The sequence below is a fragment of the Protopterus annectens genome, chromosome 9.part0, assembly GCF_019279795.1.
Source record: "Protopterus annectens isolate FY-2018-M chromosome 9.part0, PAN1.0, whole genome shotgun sequence".
Taxonomy (NCBI): Eukaryota; Metazoa; Chordata; order Ceratodontiformes; family Protopteridae; genus Protopterus; species Protopterus annectens.
In genome coordinates, this window is record NC_056743.1 from 1,544,102,167 (window position 1) to 1,544,117,669 (window position 15,503).

Here is a 15,503-nt window from a genome sequence, read left to right on the forward strand (position 1 = left end):
GACACACACACATAATCCAAACAACTAGGGCTAACACATACACACACACATTACATCAACATTGACCCATGCTGTACTGTTGTCCCTCATACATACACACACACACACACACACACACACACACACACACACACACACACACACACACATCGATTGGATGGGTCAATGTCGGGCTCTGGCAAACCAACAACACACCCTGTACATATGATGAAACTGTGCCACCTCCTGTCTTCTGTAACATTGATGCAGGAACAGGCTAACATGGTGCTGATGCACAGGGTGACTTTATAATAGTGTAGCAATGTTAGCATGTTGTCAACAGTACAGTGTAATGATATCCCTGTAGGTATATCTGAACAGGCATGATGCATTAAAGCTATGATTATCAATGTAGTATTGTTTACAACAGTGTAAATTCCAAAAATGTATTGCCCGCCCATGTACCACTTGGCTGATGTGTGTAGTTTTGGCAGCATGTGTTGGTGAGTGGACAGTATGTGTGTGATGTGTGTAGTACAGATCTGCAGGTGAACATTTGTGACCATGGTGGAGGTGCACTGTCTGCATGTACATGCATAGTGGACACATGGGAAGGGTGACATGCCCTGTATTACACAGTGTCAAGACTTCATTGTTTATATTGGTGGCCAGTATGCATTTTAATACACATATGTTTTAACTTGGGTACACATGTTTGTATGATATGGTTTGACACTATGCTGTGGTTGATACTGTTACTATCTGTCATTGGTTTGCATTCTGGTAGTGTACACAACCTCAACAGCCTGACTATAACCAATTGTTAGATGATGTCTTGACAACTGACACACAGATGTAGGTAGCTCAGTAGCATTTGGATCCATCCGGTACTATACTATACCAGTAACCAGTGGTATTGATCGCCACCCATTCCTGGGACCACTCCTGTTTGGCATATAGCCCTCTTAGGTACAAGCAAACACACTAGGGATATGTCCGTCCACATCTGGAAATGCATACAGTGGCCTACAATGTATTCTCCTGATGAGACACTTATCCTCCACAAGGGTATCATACAGACAGATACCTGTTGTCCATCCCATGCTGTAAAGCTGTAAGCCAAATATAGCATAGACATCCACATTTATTGAACATTGCATTCCGACAGTACCACATAGGTGGTAGCCCCAAACATGTAGAACGGGTACCGATGTGTACATACGACCAAGTGTTATGTCATCTGTCCTTTGGTAGCCACATTTCCATAGGTATTCTGAAGTCCCCCGGTGTATCACATTACCAATAAGGGGTTTGTATGCATATCCATAAAGTTGTTGTACACCTATAATGAATGTCCATTATTGACAGACTTTGTTGTGTTTTAACATGTCTGAAATATACCCAAGGCATGAACCCTCACTCACACTATTCTATAGAAGTTCAACTAGAAAAGAAAAAGCAGCAAATGCACTGTGTGCAAAATTCTGTCTCTGTGTCTTGGGAATTCACCTCTATTCAACGCTCATAACAGTCCACAACACCTTCAATGAAACCAAGTAGAAGTGAACAAAAGTTTATTGTAATGCCAACAAACAAAGAATGGTTAAGCGCTTTCACGTGAATAAAACAAGCTTCTTCAGAACACCATAGCTTGCATCACAGTTGTTTAAATAACTTTTTGGCACCAAAATTCAGTTTAAAATTTTAAAGCTATACACACATCCTTAACCATTGTTCTCTATTCATAAAATATTAAATAATATTCATATTATTTCTAAAAGCAATGTTACATATAATATGTGTTGATAAAGTGAACAAGTTAAAAAACTGAAAAAATTTTAACAAAAAACATTTACATTTAGATCATATCAAAACATGTTTAAAAACATATAACAATATACCCAATAGATAGTTCGTTTTAAGACCAATGGTGGTTTGACAGATACAGTGTCATTTAAACCTGGTATAGCGGAAGCATCCGTATATATTTGCCACCAAAATTCTTTTTATAATAATAAATTATTAAAGTCAACCCCTCTGTTATTGGTGTGCACAATGTTCACTATACCAAAATTAAAATAATGTTTGTCACCATATTGTTTAATATGTTTATACAAAGCATTTTTTTCATCCTTCCTTCTGATGCTATAAAGGTGAGAGTATATACGTTTATTTAAACTCCTTTGAGTCTTACCTATATAGAATCCTGAACATGTTCTACAGATGGCAATATACACCACCATTTTAGTTGTACAGTTGCCCCCACAGAATTTAATTATCCAATTTCACACTGTCTCCCTGAAATATAGCGTGACATTGTTTACATGCCCCACATTTTGCAGTTTTCATGTATTCTGTCTTCTTAATAAAGATACCCTTCTCTAAAATAGATTTTATGTTGGCCCCTACCTTATAAACAAACCTTGGGCATTCACCTAATGTGGGTGCTATATCTTGATCAGCAGATATTATATGCCAGTTCATTAAAATCTTGTTAACTTTACCTGAATATATGCCAAATTCCAAAATGCAAGATTTACCAAAAATGCAAGTTTCAGACTTCATATCATGCAATGTATCCACAGTCAAAACAATAGCTGTCCTATATTTTTCACCCAACAAAGGCTTGTACTGGTTACCCCATTTCCTCACAACATAATTACTTACATTTTCCATAACTCTAACGTCATAGCCTCTGTCCTTAAATAAGGACATAATAAATTTCACCTCATCCAACATGTCCTCATACCGTGAGGTCATCCTAACTGCTCTAATAAGCTGACCCTTATATATATTCGTGAATTGTTTCTTCAGATGGTAGCTAGAATATTCCAAATAACTATTTGAAAAAGTGTTCTTTCTATACATTTTGGATTTAAACTCATCCCCTGTTTTTGACACAAATGTGTCTAAATAAGCCACACCTTCGTGACTGCTAGAGGAGGTAAATTTTAAAAAATTACTGCTACTACTGATGTATTGTAAAAATAATACTAGCTGTTGTTCTCCACCATCCCAAATCAAATATATGTCATCAAGGTATCTGACGTAATATTTTATGTATGTCATAAAGTGACTATCTAAAATAGTCCTCTCTTCCCATTCAAGCATGACCAAGTTGGCGTATATGGGAGCACAAGCTGCTCCCATAGCTAAGCCTTTGGTCTGCTTGTAATATTCTCCCTCAAATATAATGTAATTATGTTTGAGGACCAAGGACAACATATCCGTAAGAAGACAGATGGTGTCCCATTGGATATCTGTATGTTTTCTTATACTCGTAGCAAAAGCTGATAGACCATCTTCTTTTGGTATACAAGAAAATAAATCTATGACATCAATAGTCACAAATATCAGATCTGAAATGGATAGGTAAATGGGATACTGTTTCAGAAAATCCCATGAGTCCTTAGCTATATGTGGAATAGTGGCGTATATATGTTTCAAATAGGTATCAATAACCTTACCTATATTAAACGTCTTAGACCTACTCCCTGATATAATGGGTCTAAAGGGCGGTTCATCTATATTCTTGTGAATTTTAGGAATACCCACTATAGAAGCTAATACAGGATGTTCAAACTTAATATAAGTGTAGATGTCATTATTGATCCTGTTATCTAGTAAGTATTCTTCAATACATGTGTCTATTTTTCTATACCCTATGTTGATCTCATTCAAGGACAACATAGAATAATTTCCAGAATTGTGTAGTATTTCATGTATCTTACAAGTGTATAAAAAACTATCATAGATGACTGTGCCCCCCCCCTTATCTGGTTTTATGATTCTGATGTTACTAGCACATCTTAATTCCTGTAGTACCCTGCTCCCTTCTTTTGTTAAACTGGAACTGATCTGATGTCCATCGATTTGTCTATCCAACTTGTAAATCTGTTTAGTCACTACTTTATCAAAGATAGAAATTGTGGGGTGCATGGGGGTATATATGTACTTTTCTTTTTGACTACTGGAATGAATGGCTCGGCATGAGAAGTGTCACCCACTGTTTTGTTATCTATAAATAAAATAGCCAGGTTAAGCTTTCTCACATATCTTTTTATTTCACAAATACAGTCCACTAGATTGAATCTCTTAGTGGGAATAAATTTAATCCCCTTAGATAGTAAATCAAAGTGTCCAGTATTTAAAATGTAGTTAGTATAGTTGTATATATTAAAGTTCCTATAGGTGTAAGTAACACCATCCTGTAGGATGCCTACATTATTATTACTGGACTCACCTATTGTCTCAGTAACAACTGAACCAGAATTTAACTTGGGGTCCTTGGATATGGATGGTAGTGAGAATCTCTTCTGTAACCCCTCGTCCACTTTCTCTCCCTCCCCCTGTGCTCTCCGTATAAAAAATCAGAGTTAGCATTTCCATCAGAACTAGATTGTTTGTATGTATTTACAATTCCTGTCTTTTGATCCCCCCTCACATACTTAGGGTACTTACTATGATCTTTTTCCCATAAATATGCTGTACCTCTTTTGTATTGGTCCAAGTCCCTATATAGTTTTTTCATCTTACGTTCATATATTTTTCAAATATTAGATTCAGCATAGGAGAATTGTTTGATGTACAAATTCTCCCACTGAGAAAAAAGTAAGTCATTTTTAATCAAAGTGTTTAATGCTTCCACCTCCTTAATTAAATAAACCAGCTTCTCGTCATTAAATTTCATCAACACAGACATATACTTAAAACCACATTGGTCAAATAAACTATTAAAATCTGACAACATTTTCAGTAATATTCACACCCATAGGTAATTTAAAAAATCTAAGTCCCATCGGGACTACCTTTAACTCTATACATCTGGAAAGATAGGCATTGTCCAGTTTAATACTGTTAATTAGAACCAACTTTTTACCCAAATCATATACAAAATCCTTTAAGGTACCTTTAGACTTCTCCTTTGAAGTGTGTCTTTTGTCACTGATCTCTGCAGTCGGATCAGTATCAAAATAACAGTTCTTTTCAATAAATGTTTTAAACAGATCTGAATTTACATGTTTCAAATGTTTACTTTTGCTGTGCCTACGAACATCAATATTGTCCATCATACCATTGTCAACAGTGTCAATATTAGTGTCCATACCCTTTGCTGTAGTACCATCTGTATCCAAACCCTTTGCTGTAGTACCATAAGTGAAATGTGGCTTCATTCTTTTAGGCTTAGTGCCTATACGATAAGCTTCTTCATTAACATCACCAAATGAGAAATCAAATGTGAAGTCAGGAGTGCCAATTTTACTACTACTCCTTTGAGAGCCTGCTAAAGAAACAGGAGGTATATCCAAAGAAATATTATATGCCAGTTGTTCATTAAAATCTTCTTAACTTTACCTGAATATATGCCAAATTCCAAAATGCAAGATTTACCAAAAATGCAAGTTTCAGACTTCATATCATTCAATGTATCCACAGTCGAAACAATAGCTGTCCTATATTTTTCAGCCAACAAAGGCTTGTACTGGTTACCCCATTTCCTCACAACATAATTACTGCACACCAGGATTATCAGTCGGTGAAAGCTGAATTGACTGAACTGAGGGGAGAGGTAAGCAAGCTTACTACCCTACTTAATCAACTAAGCACCTCCTTCTTAGATATTTACAAAGGGAAAAATAACTGCCACAGTTCAGAGGTAGAACATAGCCGTGACAACAAGAACTGTATTACTGATATTGGTCGAGTGAATACTAACTGTGAAGAAGAAGTTTTAAGACTGTCTAATTTGTCGACATATTCAACAACCATTGCTAATGGACAGGGTTCCTGTAAAAGTACTGTTATGGCAAACACTGGGAGTACAAACATTATTTCTTTGGATATGCCTCCTAGGCCACAGATCACTACAGTGGCTGGCCTTGTCACAAATATACATATGTGACCGAAGGTCTGAGAAACAGCAGCACAATCTGTCATAGGTAGACATGTAGAAAGCAGGCTTCACACCTTTGAACTAATTGAGGTCACATGTACATATATGTATTTGCCACATAGATACCTGAAGTGTGTAATGCCCATACTGTTGTTATACTGATATGTCATACAGTAGTAAAAGCTAAACACACAGCACATTGACCAACAGTATCACATACTCAGCAATTGCAGGATTCAAACCCCTACCTAACTATGTTATGATATTAGAGAGATACGCATGAACACAACACGCTATGTGCTTTACTGGGAGTTTTTATTTCCACTGCTGTATTTGTAGGATGCTGACATCATCAGACCTGCCAAACAGGAATATAACACTTTTAAGGTGTTTGCCTAGTCTCCAAAAAGGGCAATACTCTCAAAGGAAATCACACTGAAACATACACCCCCCTTACACACACACTCAGCAATTACGGGATTCAAACCCCTCCCTAACTATGTTATGATACTGGAGAGATGCGCATTAACACGACGCGCTATATGCTTTACTGGGAGTTTTCATTTCCACTGCTATATTTGTGGGATGCTGACATCATCAGACTAGACATGGTAATGTGTGTGCACTTAGTTTTATGCTATCCCAGGACTGAGCCATGGGGGACAGCAGGTGTTACCAGCTTGAACAGGACTCCACAATTCTTACCTTGTGTGATCTATCTGTGGCCCAGTTGCAAATCCATCCGATGACAATACATATTTATGCACAGGTTGCTGATTTTGTGGATACGACATGTATCTGGGATGTTGGGTAAGGCCTATACAAAGTGTATGTGGGACGTGTATAGCTCATTTCATTGATGTATGTCCTGGGTGGCTGCCTTGCAAACAGTCTATCAGGTTTGGGAAACATGACCTGCCCATGAACAGTCCGAAGTTGGTAGGGTTGTGTGTTTATAGGCTTCCAATAGCTCTGTTTCTGACTTCAATCATGATGGACTCCATGGCCTTGCAGATCAGACTTCATCGGCTTATAAGACTATAGTTCCCATGGTCTGTTGTGCACCAACACTTGTGTAGTGTGCCATATGTTGCTGTAACCCATTCAACAGTTTCATATCCTGTAGAGAGGGTGAGGCTCAACAGACTGTTCAGGTGCAGGGTCTATTTGTTCTGCAGTTTACTTATGACAGCTATAGGGGCACAATGTAATCCAATTGATGCCATGTTTTCAGCTTTGGAAGGAGCTGTTTACCCATTCTACATGTGATATCTCCTGGTATGATGAGTGGGCCTTTTGTCACTGGGAGGTGGGTATGTATGTATGGGCCTGTCTGACAGGATGTTGGCATTGTCAGTCATTTACAGCTGGCCCTGACTCAGGACATACATGAGTGTACATTGCTATTTATGACATAGATGAAGGAAGTGTCATGGTTCTGTATGGACTCCTTAGCAGATAATCTTTCCATGACCTGGGTTGGATAGTGTTTGGAGTGCACATTGTTTATTGATGATACTGATTTTGTTTTTTTTTTCTTTGCTTTTCAACTTTCTATGACCAACCTAAGTATCTGTAGTACATATTTGATTATGACAGGGTTCCAATATATTATATATGTGTCTGTTGTCATATCACTGTGTGCACAAGTCAGGATTGGTGAATTGTGAGAGGTTCCTGGGTTAACACATGCAACTGCCTGATATGTGTGGCCCACTGCTGTGCTCAGACATGGCCTAAGTGTGTGAACATGCCCACTTTGGACTTTCAGTATGTTTTTGGCTGACATTTGCCTCATTTATTCAAGTGTGTGAACATGCCCAGTGTGAACTTTCAGTATGTTGCTGTGTGGTCCACTACATTTGTTGACGTGTGTGAACACACCCAATATTAACATTTATACTATATGTGCGTTATAAATCGAGTTGTATTTTTGCTGCAGGCCTCACCTTTGTGTCATAAGTCTACAAAGATTGTGCTGTGCCTGCAGGGTTTCCAGGAGGCACTTTGCATAGACTTATCAACATTTCTTCATACAGGCTGAGCAGTGAAATACTGTCATGGTTTAGTGGTTCAGTACTGTGACTATAGTGCACAGTATCCTGGGTTCGAGGACTGTCACTGCTTCATATTTTCATACTGAGGAGACCAGACTGCTTAAGGAACAGTAAAGCAAATATGACCATGTTTACCTGCTTTTGCTCAACTATGCCCAACTTTGACCAAACCTGCACAGCACTGCTCAACGTTAACCAACATTGATGAACGCTGCCCAATATTGCTCAACATTGCCCAAAGTTGTGCTACTTAGTGTGTGCAATTTTGTTTACATATACTAAATAGTGGTTAAAGCTGTTTAGCACTGCTTTATATTGCTTATAACATGGCAATCATGACTCAGGTGGTGCTGCAGGGCTGTCTATGTCGGATGCACATATTACACTGCCTATACATGTTTGACAACAGGTAGTGTCAAGTTGGGCATCCCTTTTACTATATGTGCGAGTCGGAGAGAGGTATCATTTCCAGGGTTCCTGCTGAGCCAGTGTATATGCTATGCGTTGCCTCTTTGCCAAGGCCAAAGCATACTGGGCACGCCTCCTTCTGCCTACTGGGGCAGGCTCAGGTTGTTCCTCCACCGAGTCACGCTCTGCCTGTGATGGCCTTGGCAATGGTGGGGGGCTGTCTGGCCTGGCCCTACGCTGCTCCTGCTGCAGCTGTTTTCGCAAGATCATATTATGTAGCACAGCACATACCATGACTATTTGGGTACATGTAGTTGGTGAGTACTGCAAGGTTCCACCAGATGTATCCAGGCACCGGAACTGTGACTTGAGCAGTCCAAACACATGCTCGATTACATTTCGTGTTTGTGCGTGTGCCTCATTATGGTGTTCCTGTTCAGGTGTGTGTGCATTTCTGATGGGTGTCATCAGCCGCGGCTCCAGTGCATATCCAGCATCCCCCACTAGGTGACCATGAGGGATGTCCCCATTGGCAAATGTCTGGTACAGCTGTGTCAGATGCCAGATATGGGAATCATGGTAGCTTCCAGGGCAGCCAGCACACACGTTCATTATTATGCCCTGGGCATCACACATGACTTGGCAGTTGATGAAGGGGAAACCCTTGTGGTTAAAGTAGACCCTACCCTGCTCACCATCTGGGGCTTTGATGCATATGTGCATGCAGTCTATTGCACCCACTACCTCAGGGTATTCCGCTATTTGCTGGAAAAGACGCATATTGCTGGCCAAATATACATGATCACCGACATGTGCTGACATGGCATTCAGGAGCTGGTGCAGTACCCTGGATGCTGATGCCTGCGAAATCCCCATCATATCACCAGTTGGTCTCTGGAAGGTACCTGTTGCTAGTATTCTTAGGCCAACACATAGCTTGGTTTCCACTGGAATGGGTTCCCCTCTGTTGGTTCTGTGTGTGAAGCGTGGCCTGCACAGCTCAACAATTTGCTGCATGAGGTCTCTGTCCACTCTATAGCGCTCCACTATCTCCAGCTCATGTAGCCCCTGGAAGGTTACCCTGGGCCTGTACACTCTTCTCTGTCTCCTCACTGAGGGTTGCTCAGCAGCATTCACATTGTCACCACCCTCAGCATGTTGCATATGTTGCCTTATAACAGCAATGGCAGCCCCTAACATTTCTTTGTCTCATTAAAGCTTTTTTGGTTTTCACTTCTATTAGTTTACTGCAGTGTTGCAGTGTCTCTGAGAAAAACATAGTGGAAAGTTGTTTGCAGAGTTTTAAGTGCTGGGCTGGGCCAGTGTACTGCCTGTGTAACTGGCTGATTCTGATTTGTTTCACCTGCTAGCTCTGCTACTTCTCCTTGGTTAACTTCCTACTATTTGTTGTGCTTCCTTTTCCCTTGGTTAACTTCCTATTTGCTGTGCTTCCTTTTCCCTTTCTGTTTCCACAGGGGGCAGCACCTCGCAAACAAGCGCAAACACGTGCACATAAGCTCACACGTGCGCACACATGCTTACATGGCCTAACACTTGCTGACTCCAGCTTAAACGCGCGCACACAGGTGCAAATGAGCTTACACAGGTTTCAACAACCTTACACTTGCTTACTCCGGCTTAAATGCGTGCACACAGGCGCATACGTGGGCACACAGTCTTATTCAGTTTTACAGGCATGCACACAAGCGCATACACGTTGCAGGCACTTCTACAAGAAACTTTAGTGTTGTCCACGGCATACACCTTCAATTTCTTGCCTTTATTACTCCCCTTATTCTACTCTTACACTCCATGGACTTTGTTCATATGCCATATGAAATTCGGATTCACTATCCTTACCCCATTTGCATAGGATTGCCTACTAATGCTTGGTTACATCTCTTAGACTGAGCTTCCCCCCTTAGCAACCTCTACTCAGCAGCCATGTTGTCTTCAGCCTGCCATTCACTTGCATGGCAGATGTATATTTATAATAAAATGCCTATTTTTGGCTTTTATTTTTTTTGGCGGGGGTTTACAGCGTAGCACTTTTGCGCGACGCTACGCTACGCTTACACTTTGGAGCTCAGCGGAAAAAAAAAATTTATTAATTTTTATTTTTTGCAACGGGTAGAATTGCCAATGGCCGTATATTTGGCCATTGGCATGCTTCCTCAACTGGATGCATCCCTTATTTGGAGCGGTCACAGCTCCGTTTTGCTATTTGCAGAATGGTACTCAGTTGACAACCAAGTACATTTCTGCAAATAAAACTACTCTTACTCGGACAGGTTAGGGTTTCCTGAATTGCAAATTTACCTCATTTGCATAACTTTCGGCAGCAAATGAGGTAATTTCCATATCCTAGCCCTGTCAGTGTAAGAGGAGTTTTAGGAGCTCTCTTGCATGCCCCTACTGGCTGTTCCTGGATCGCTCAGCAGACATGTTGGCTGCATGGAGTCTTACTCTACTCTTAGACTCTGTGCAAGCCTTCGTGAATCCGGCCGAATAACTTAACAGTATAGTAACAAAAAAATAATAAAGTATATACAATGTCCATAACAATTAAAAAAGCAATATACATAGAACACAATATTTCCCTAACAGATTAGACAAGTTTGTCCAAGCAATTAAATGATGAGTTATATTGCTAGTCCTTGCTTTTATAGAAGCAATCTCATTCTTGCAAATGTATTTCACAAGATGAATAAACACTTTTAAGACAGAAGTAGATTGGGATTTTCAATTTTTAGTAACAATTTTCCTTGCTATAGAAAGGATAGACTATAGTAAAAATATTTGTTCTTTTAGGAATTACTTAAGGAACAGGAACACTGAAAAGGATAAGGGAGTCAGAAATTATACAGTTGTCATTCCATAGAGCTTTAAAAAAAATTTAAAGTCTTACCAAATAGCGAAATTATTTTGCAGTTAACAACCATATGTATTCAGTCAGCATCAGAGTCCACATCTCCAGCATTTCATTTAATCTTTCTTGTACATTCTTGCTAGTTTATGTGGGGTGCAAAAAACATCTATGTAAAAATTTTTATGTGTATACATGCCAGAACAGGGAAGATGCGGATTCCTTCATTGACTGTAAACAAAGTTTTTTATCTTTTTCTGAGAATACTTGTTTATTAACTTCACTTGAATAATTCCAAAAAGAAACATCTATTTTGCTAAATCATTTCTGAGAATTTATATATAACATGTATGTATTAAGTGTTCTTGGGTGAGCTATTAATAATTGTTGAGATAAGGGTTATGATTTTTGATCTAACTATATTACCACATTTAGCAGTCTGTTAAATTATTCATATTAATACATTTTGACACCATTTATCATATTTCTTAGTTTAGTAAGCATTTTATAACCACTTATGTCACACACATAGTATTCCCTCCTCTCATCCCCATAATTTCCACTAAATGGTACAATTTCAATTTATGCATTTAACCATGTGTATTCAAAAAGGCTACTGTGCATTATTTTTGACGATCCCAGAAACAAGCACAATCCTATCACTAAAGAGCAGTAATCTTGGCATCTTCTGCATTCATTAAAAGACAGTTTTGCACTTCAAGGTTTAGACCTGCTCTAACATATAATTTATCTGACATATTTCATTACCTCAATAACCTTACCAGTGTATCTGCTTTTACCACCTGGTCATAGTGGGTCATTCCTTTTTAAATTTCTATAGGCCACAAAATTATAAACCTTTACTGTTGCTAATGATTACTCATTCTGGAGAGAAGGAAAAAAATAATGATTTTACAAGAAAATGCCTTCTCCCCATCTTTTTTCCATTTCAAAATGCCTTACTTACACCCAGGTGAGCAGAAGATTCACCCTTCTCACTCCTTCTCTCACTCCTTCTCCTCTCTCCCTCTGATGTAACCAAGCATCTGTTCCTCCCACCTACCTTATCACAGTCTCTGTTTCCCTACCCAAGTCGATTGCTCCCATCCTGTTTTGTCGTTACTATCTTTTTTATTTACAATCTTTTTCCCATTTTCATTCTTCTGGCCAGATGTCTGAGTATTCACCCAGCTGCCCTGATTCACTTGTCCACCTAAATGAGTTCCATTTCAACTCCAACTATACTTCCTCCCCCACACATTTATACCCTTAGAACAGCCTGAGAGCAGCTGTATGTCATTTGATCTATTCTGCTCCATTTCAACACTTCTAATTCAACCCCCATTTCACAGAAGACCCATGCACCCCCCAACGCTGTCAATACCACTGCTTTCATATGGCTTGCATACTCCACCAATGCTCAGTATCTTTACACCCCCACACATTTATACCTTTAGCACAGCCTGAGAACAGCCTTACCCCAATCTGATCTACACTACTCCGTTTTACCCTTCTAATTCTACTTGCAATTATACAGAGGGTCTATGAGTTTTCCCAATCCAGCCAATATCCCTGCTTTCATCTGTTCAGCATACTCCAATAATTGTCCCATATTTTTGGACAGCCTCACTACCATACCTCTTGACTATCCAGACTTTTGCATAATGTCCAGATTTATGACTTATATTTTTGGTCTATTCCTCAAAGTTTTTTTCTGGATTTTTGTGTCACTTAAATTCACCAAATTATAAAAGGCATTTGAGTTTCAGACTTCATATCCTTCAGAAAATGCATGGCAACACAAGAGGCTTTATTCTAGCAACTTTCTAACTTTATAAGAGCAATATTTCAAATGTGTTTTATTTTTTGGGGCTTTGTCCCCCAATTATTTTTGGTTTGCCCAGAATTTTTGTGCTAAGAGGTTAAGAGGTATGCTCACCACAAATGTGCTTTATCAACTTCCGCTTCCCCAGACCTCTAGCTGTGTGCCTCTCCCGCTTTCCTATTCCCTAAGGAGTTCTGTACCACTAATGCAATAATCTCCTTTGCTGATCAAAATATGTCAGTTCCCTCAGATCCTTCAGTAGCTCCTAAGCCTCCTCTCATAGCTCTCACTTTCTACATTCCTCGTATTCTTCAAGCCACTTTGTCCTCATCTTTTCTTCTCTGTAGTCCTCTCCCTCTTTTTCTCTATATCCCTATAAATAATTCCAGTTTTGCTCATTTGCACTTGCCTTCACCTCCCCCATTTTTAGCCTTCCTTATAAAACTCTACTGTTTTAACATCCTTCCAAATCCAACTTATTAATTGCACTCTTTACCACATTGCATAACAGTCAGTCCCATTCTGCTAGACAATATCTCACCTTAAGAACCTCATATAAACACACACCTCTTAGCTTACTGCATCCTCTCCCCAGCCCTCCTTTGCTCTTTCCTTTCTCATTTCACAATTTTATCTGAACATTTCTAACCTTTATCTTTCACATTAATCTTCTCAAATAACTGTCCTAAGCCTCCCCCATAGTACTTCTCCCCAGCAATGAATCTCCGTCCTCTTCCATATCATCCTCCACTCTTTGTTCCCAAACCATACCCTTTCCCTCTACCTCACCTTTCTATGCTCACCAACTTAGAGTGCCATCCTCATCTCCAATTATTTTCCATACCAACTGCTACATATCATTAAGAAATCAGTAATCTCCCCAATCTTCCTGGCTTCCTTTCCACTTTCAAACACTCACTTGCAATTCTCCCCCACTAAACCCTCCAAGCAAATCCTTCACACACTGCCATGCTCATCAACGTCTTATCTGAAGTTCTATTTGACAAATTCGGTAATAGGTATAACTCCCTTGGCAGTAGCATCACTTGTATTATTTCTTTCCTGTACTACAATACAACCACTCTGCCTAACCACCTATCCAGTAATTTACTAGTCACTTTCCTTAATCTTTCACATTTCTTCTCATTCAACTCCAGTATGGATATATATAATACAGTTAACAAATATTTATTTTCTGCAGTTGAAAAAAGCAACCAGCATCTTCAACATTGCCTGCCCCCACTGGAATCACTACCGACTTCTGTAGATGATTACATAACTAATCCCCATTTCCCCTTGGAGCAGAGCACACATATATTCATCAAATAACACAGACAGTCATCCCAGCATTTGTGCTAATTATTACACTACCAGGATAAACAATGCAGACAACAAGGGGAATCGTTCACTAGTACCACTCCATAAATCTCTTTGCTCTAACAAACCTCATTTAATTACTACTCACACCAGGGGCCTCCATGCAATGTTTGCTTTTTACTAACTAATATGCTTTCCCCTACTACCTTCCTGACTACACTTACCATGTAGTTCCAAGTTACCATACCAAATGTCATCTACATGCAATAAGCATAATCTACCATCCTCTGCCTGGCCATGCATCTTTACTCAACTAAGGAAATTTAGGAGCAAATGTCAGTAGTCTGAAGAGCTCCTATTAATAAATCTCACTTAATTATACACAAGCACACATAGCAAAATCCTCTCCTACCTTGTTAATGCAACTACTTTCTACCAATTTGACATCAGCTTTTCAAATGGAAATAGATCTATAGTTCAAGGCCTTCCATCACCTTTTTTTCCCTTGTAAATGGTCACTACATGTGCCTCCATTAGTGACTATGCTTTTATTTCCCCTTCAGACATGGTATTCATCAATAAAGTTACTTCCCTTTTATTTCCATCTTCTCCATCTTGTAAAAATCTCCCAGAAACTGTTACTTTTCCCACTTTCCTGAATTTAAATGACTTAATTGCAACCATCACTTCCCCCATCCTGAGTGACTACACAAACTCTCCAATACCTTCTTGTTCAGGGCCTTCCCACCAATCAACATCCCTTTCCTGTGTCATTATCCCTCTTTATAGCTTCTCATAAAACCTTCTAGATTTCTCTAATACCTGTATCTTTTAACATCCTGTCTCTAGATTCTGTTCTAATCTCCCTGCCCCATGCTTATCTCTTCTGATTGATAAGGCATCATGCTAAAATCTTTGTTTCCCAGTCTCCCTGCACCTACCATATAGCCCCTGTCTTGCATATATCCACATATTCTGCAGTCTTTCAGATGTTTCAACGTCACATTTATACCCTTAATTATATTCTACACACTCTTCTCTACCCTCAGTGTCCCCCTTTGCAGACCTTTGTGTTCCATTTCCTTTTGTATAATCATCTCCTTATGTTATCTCCATTTCCATAAATGAAAGCCGTCTATCCCCCAATGCTGGTTTGAT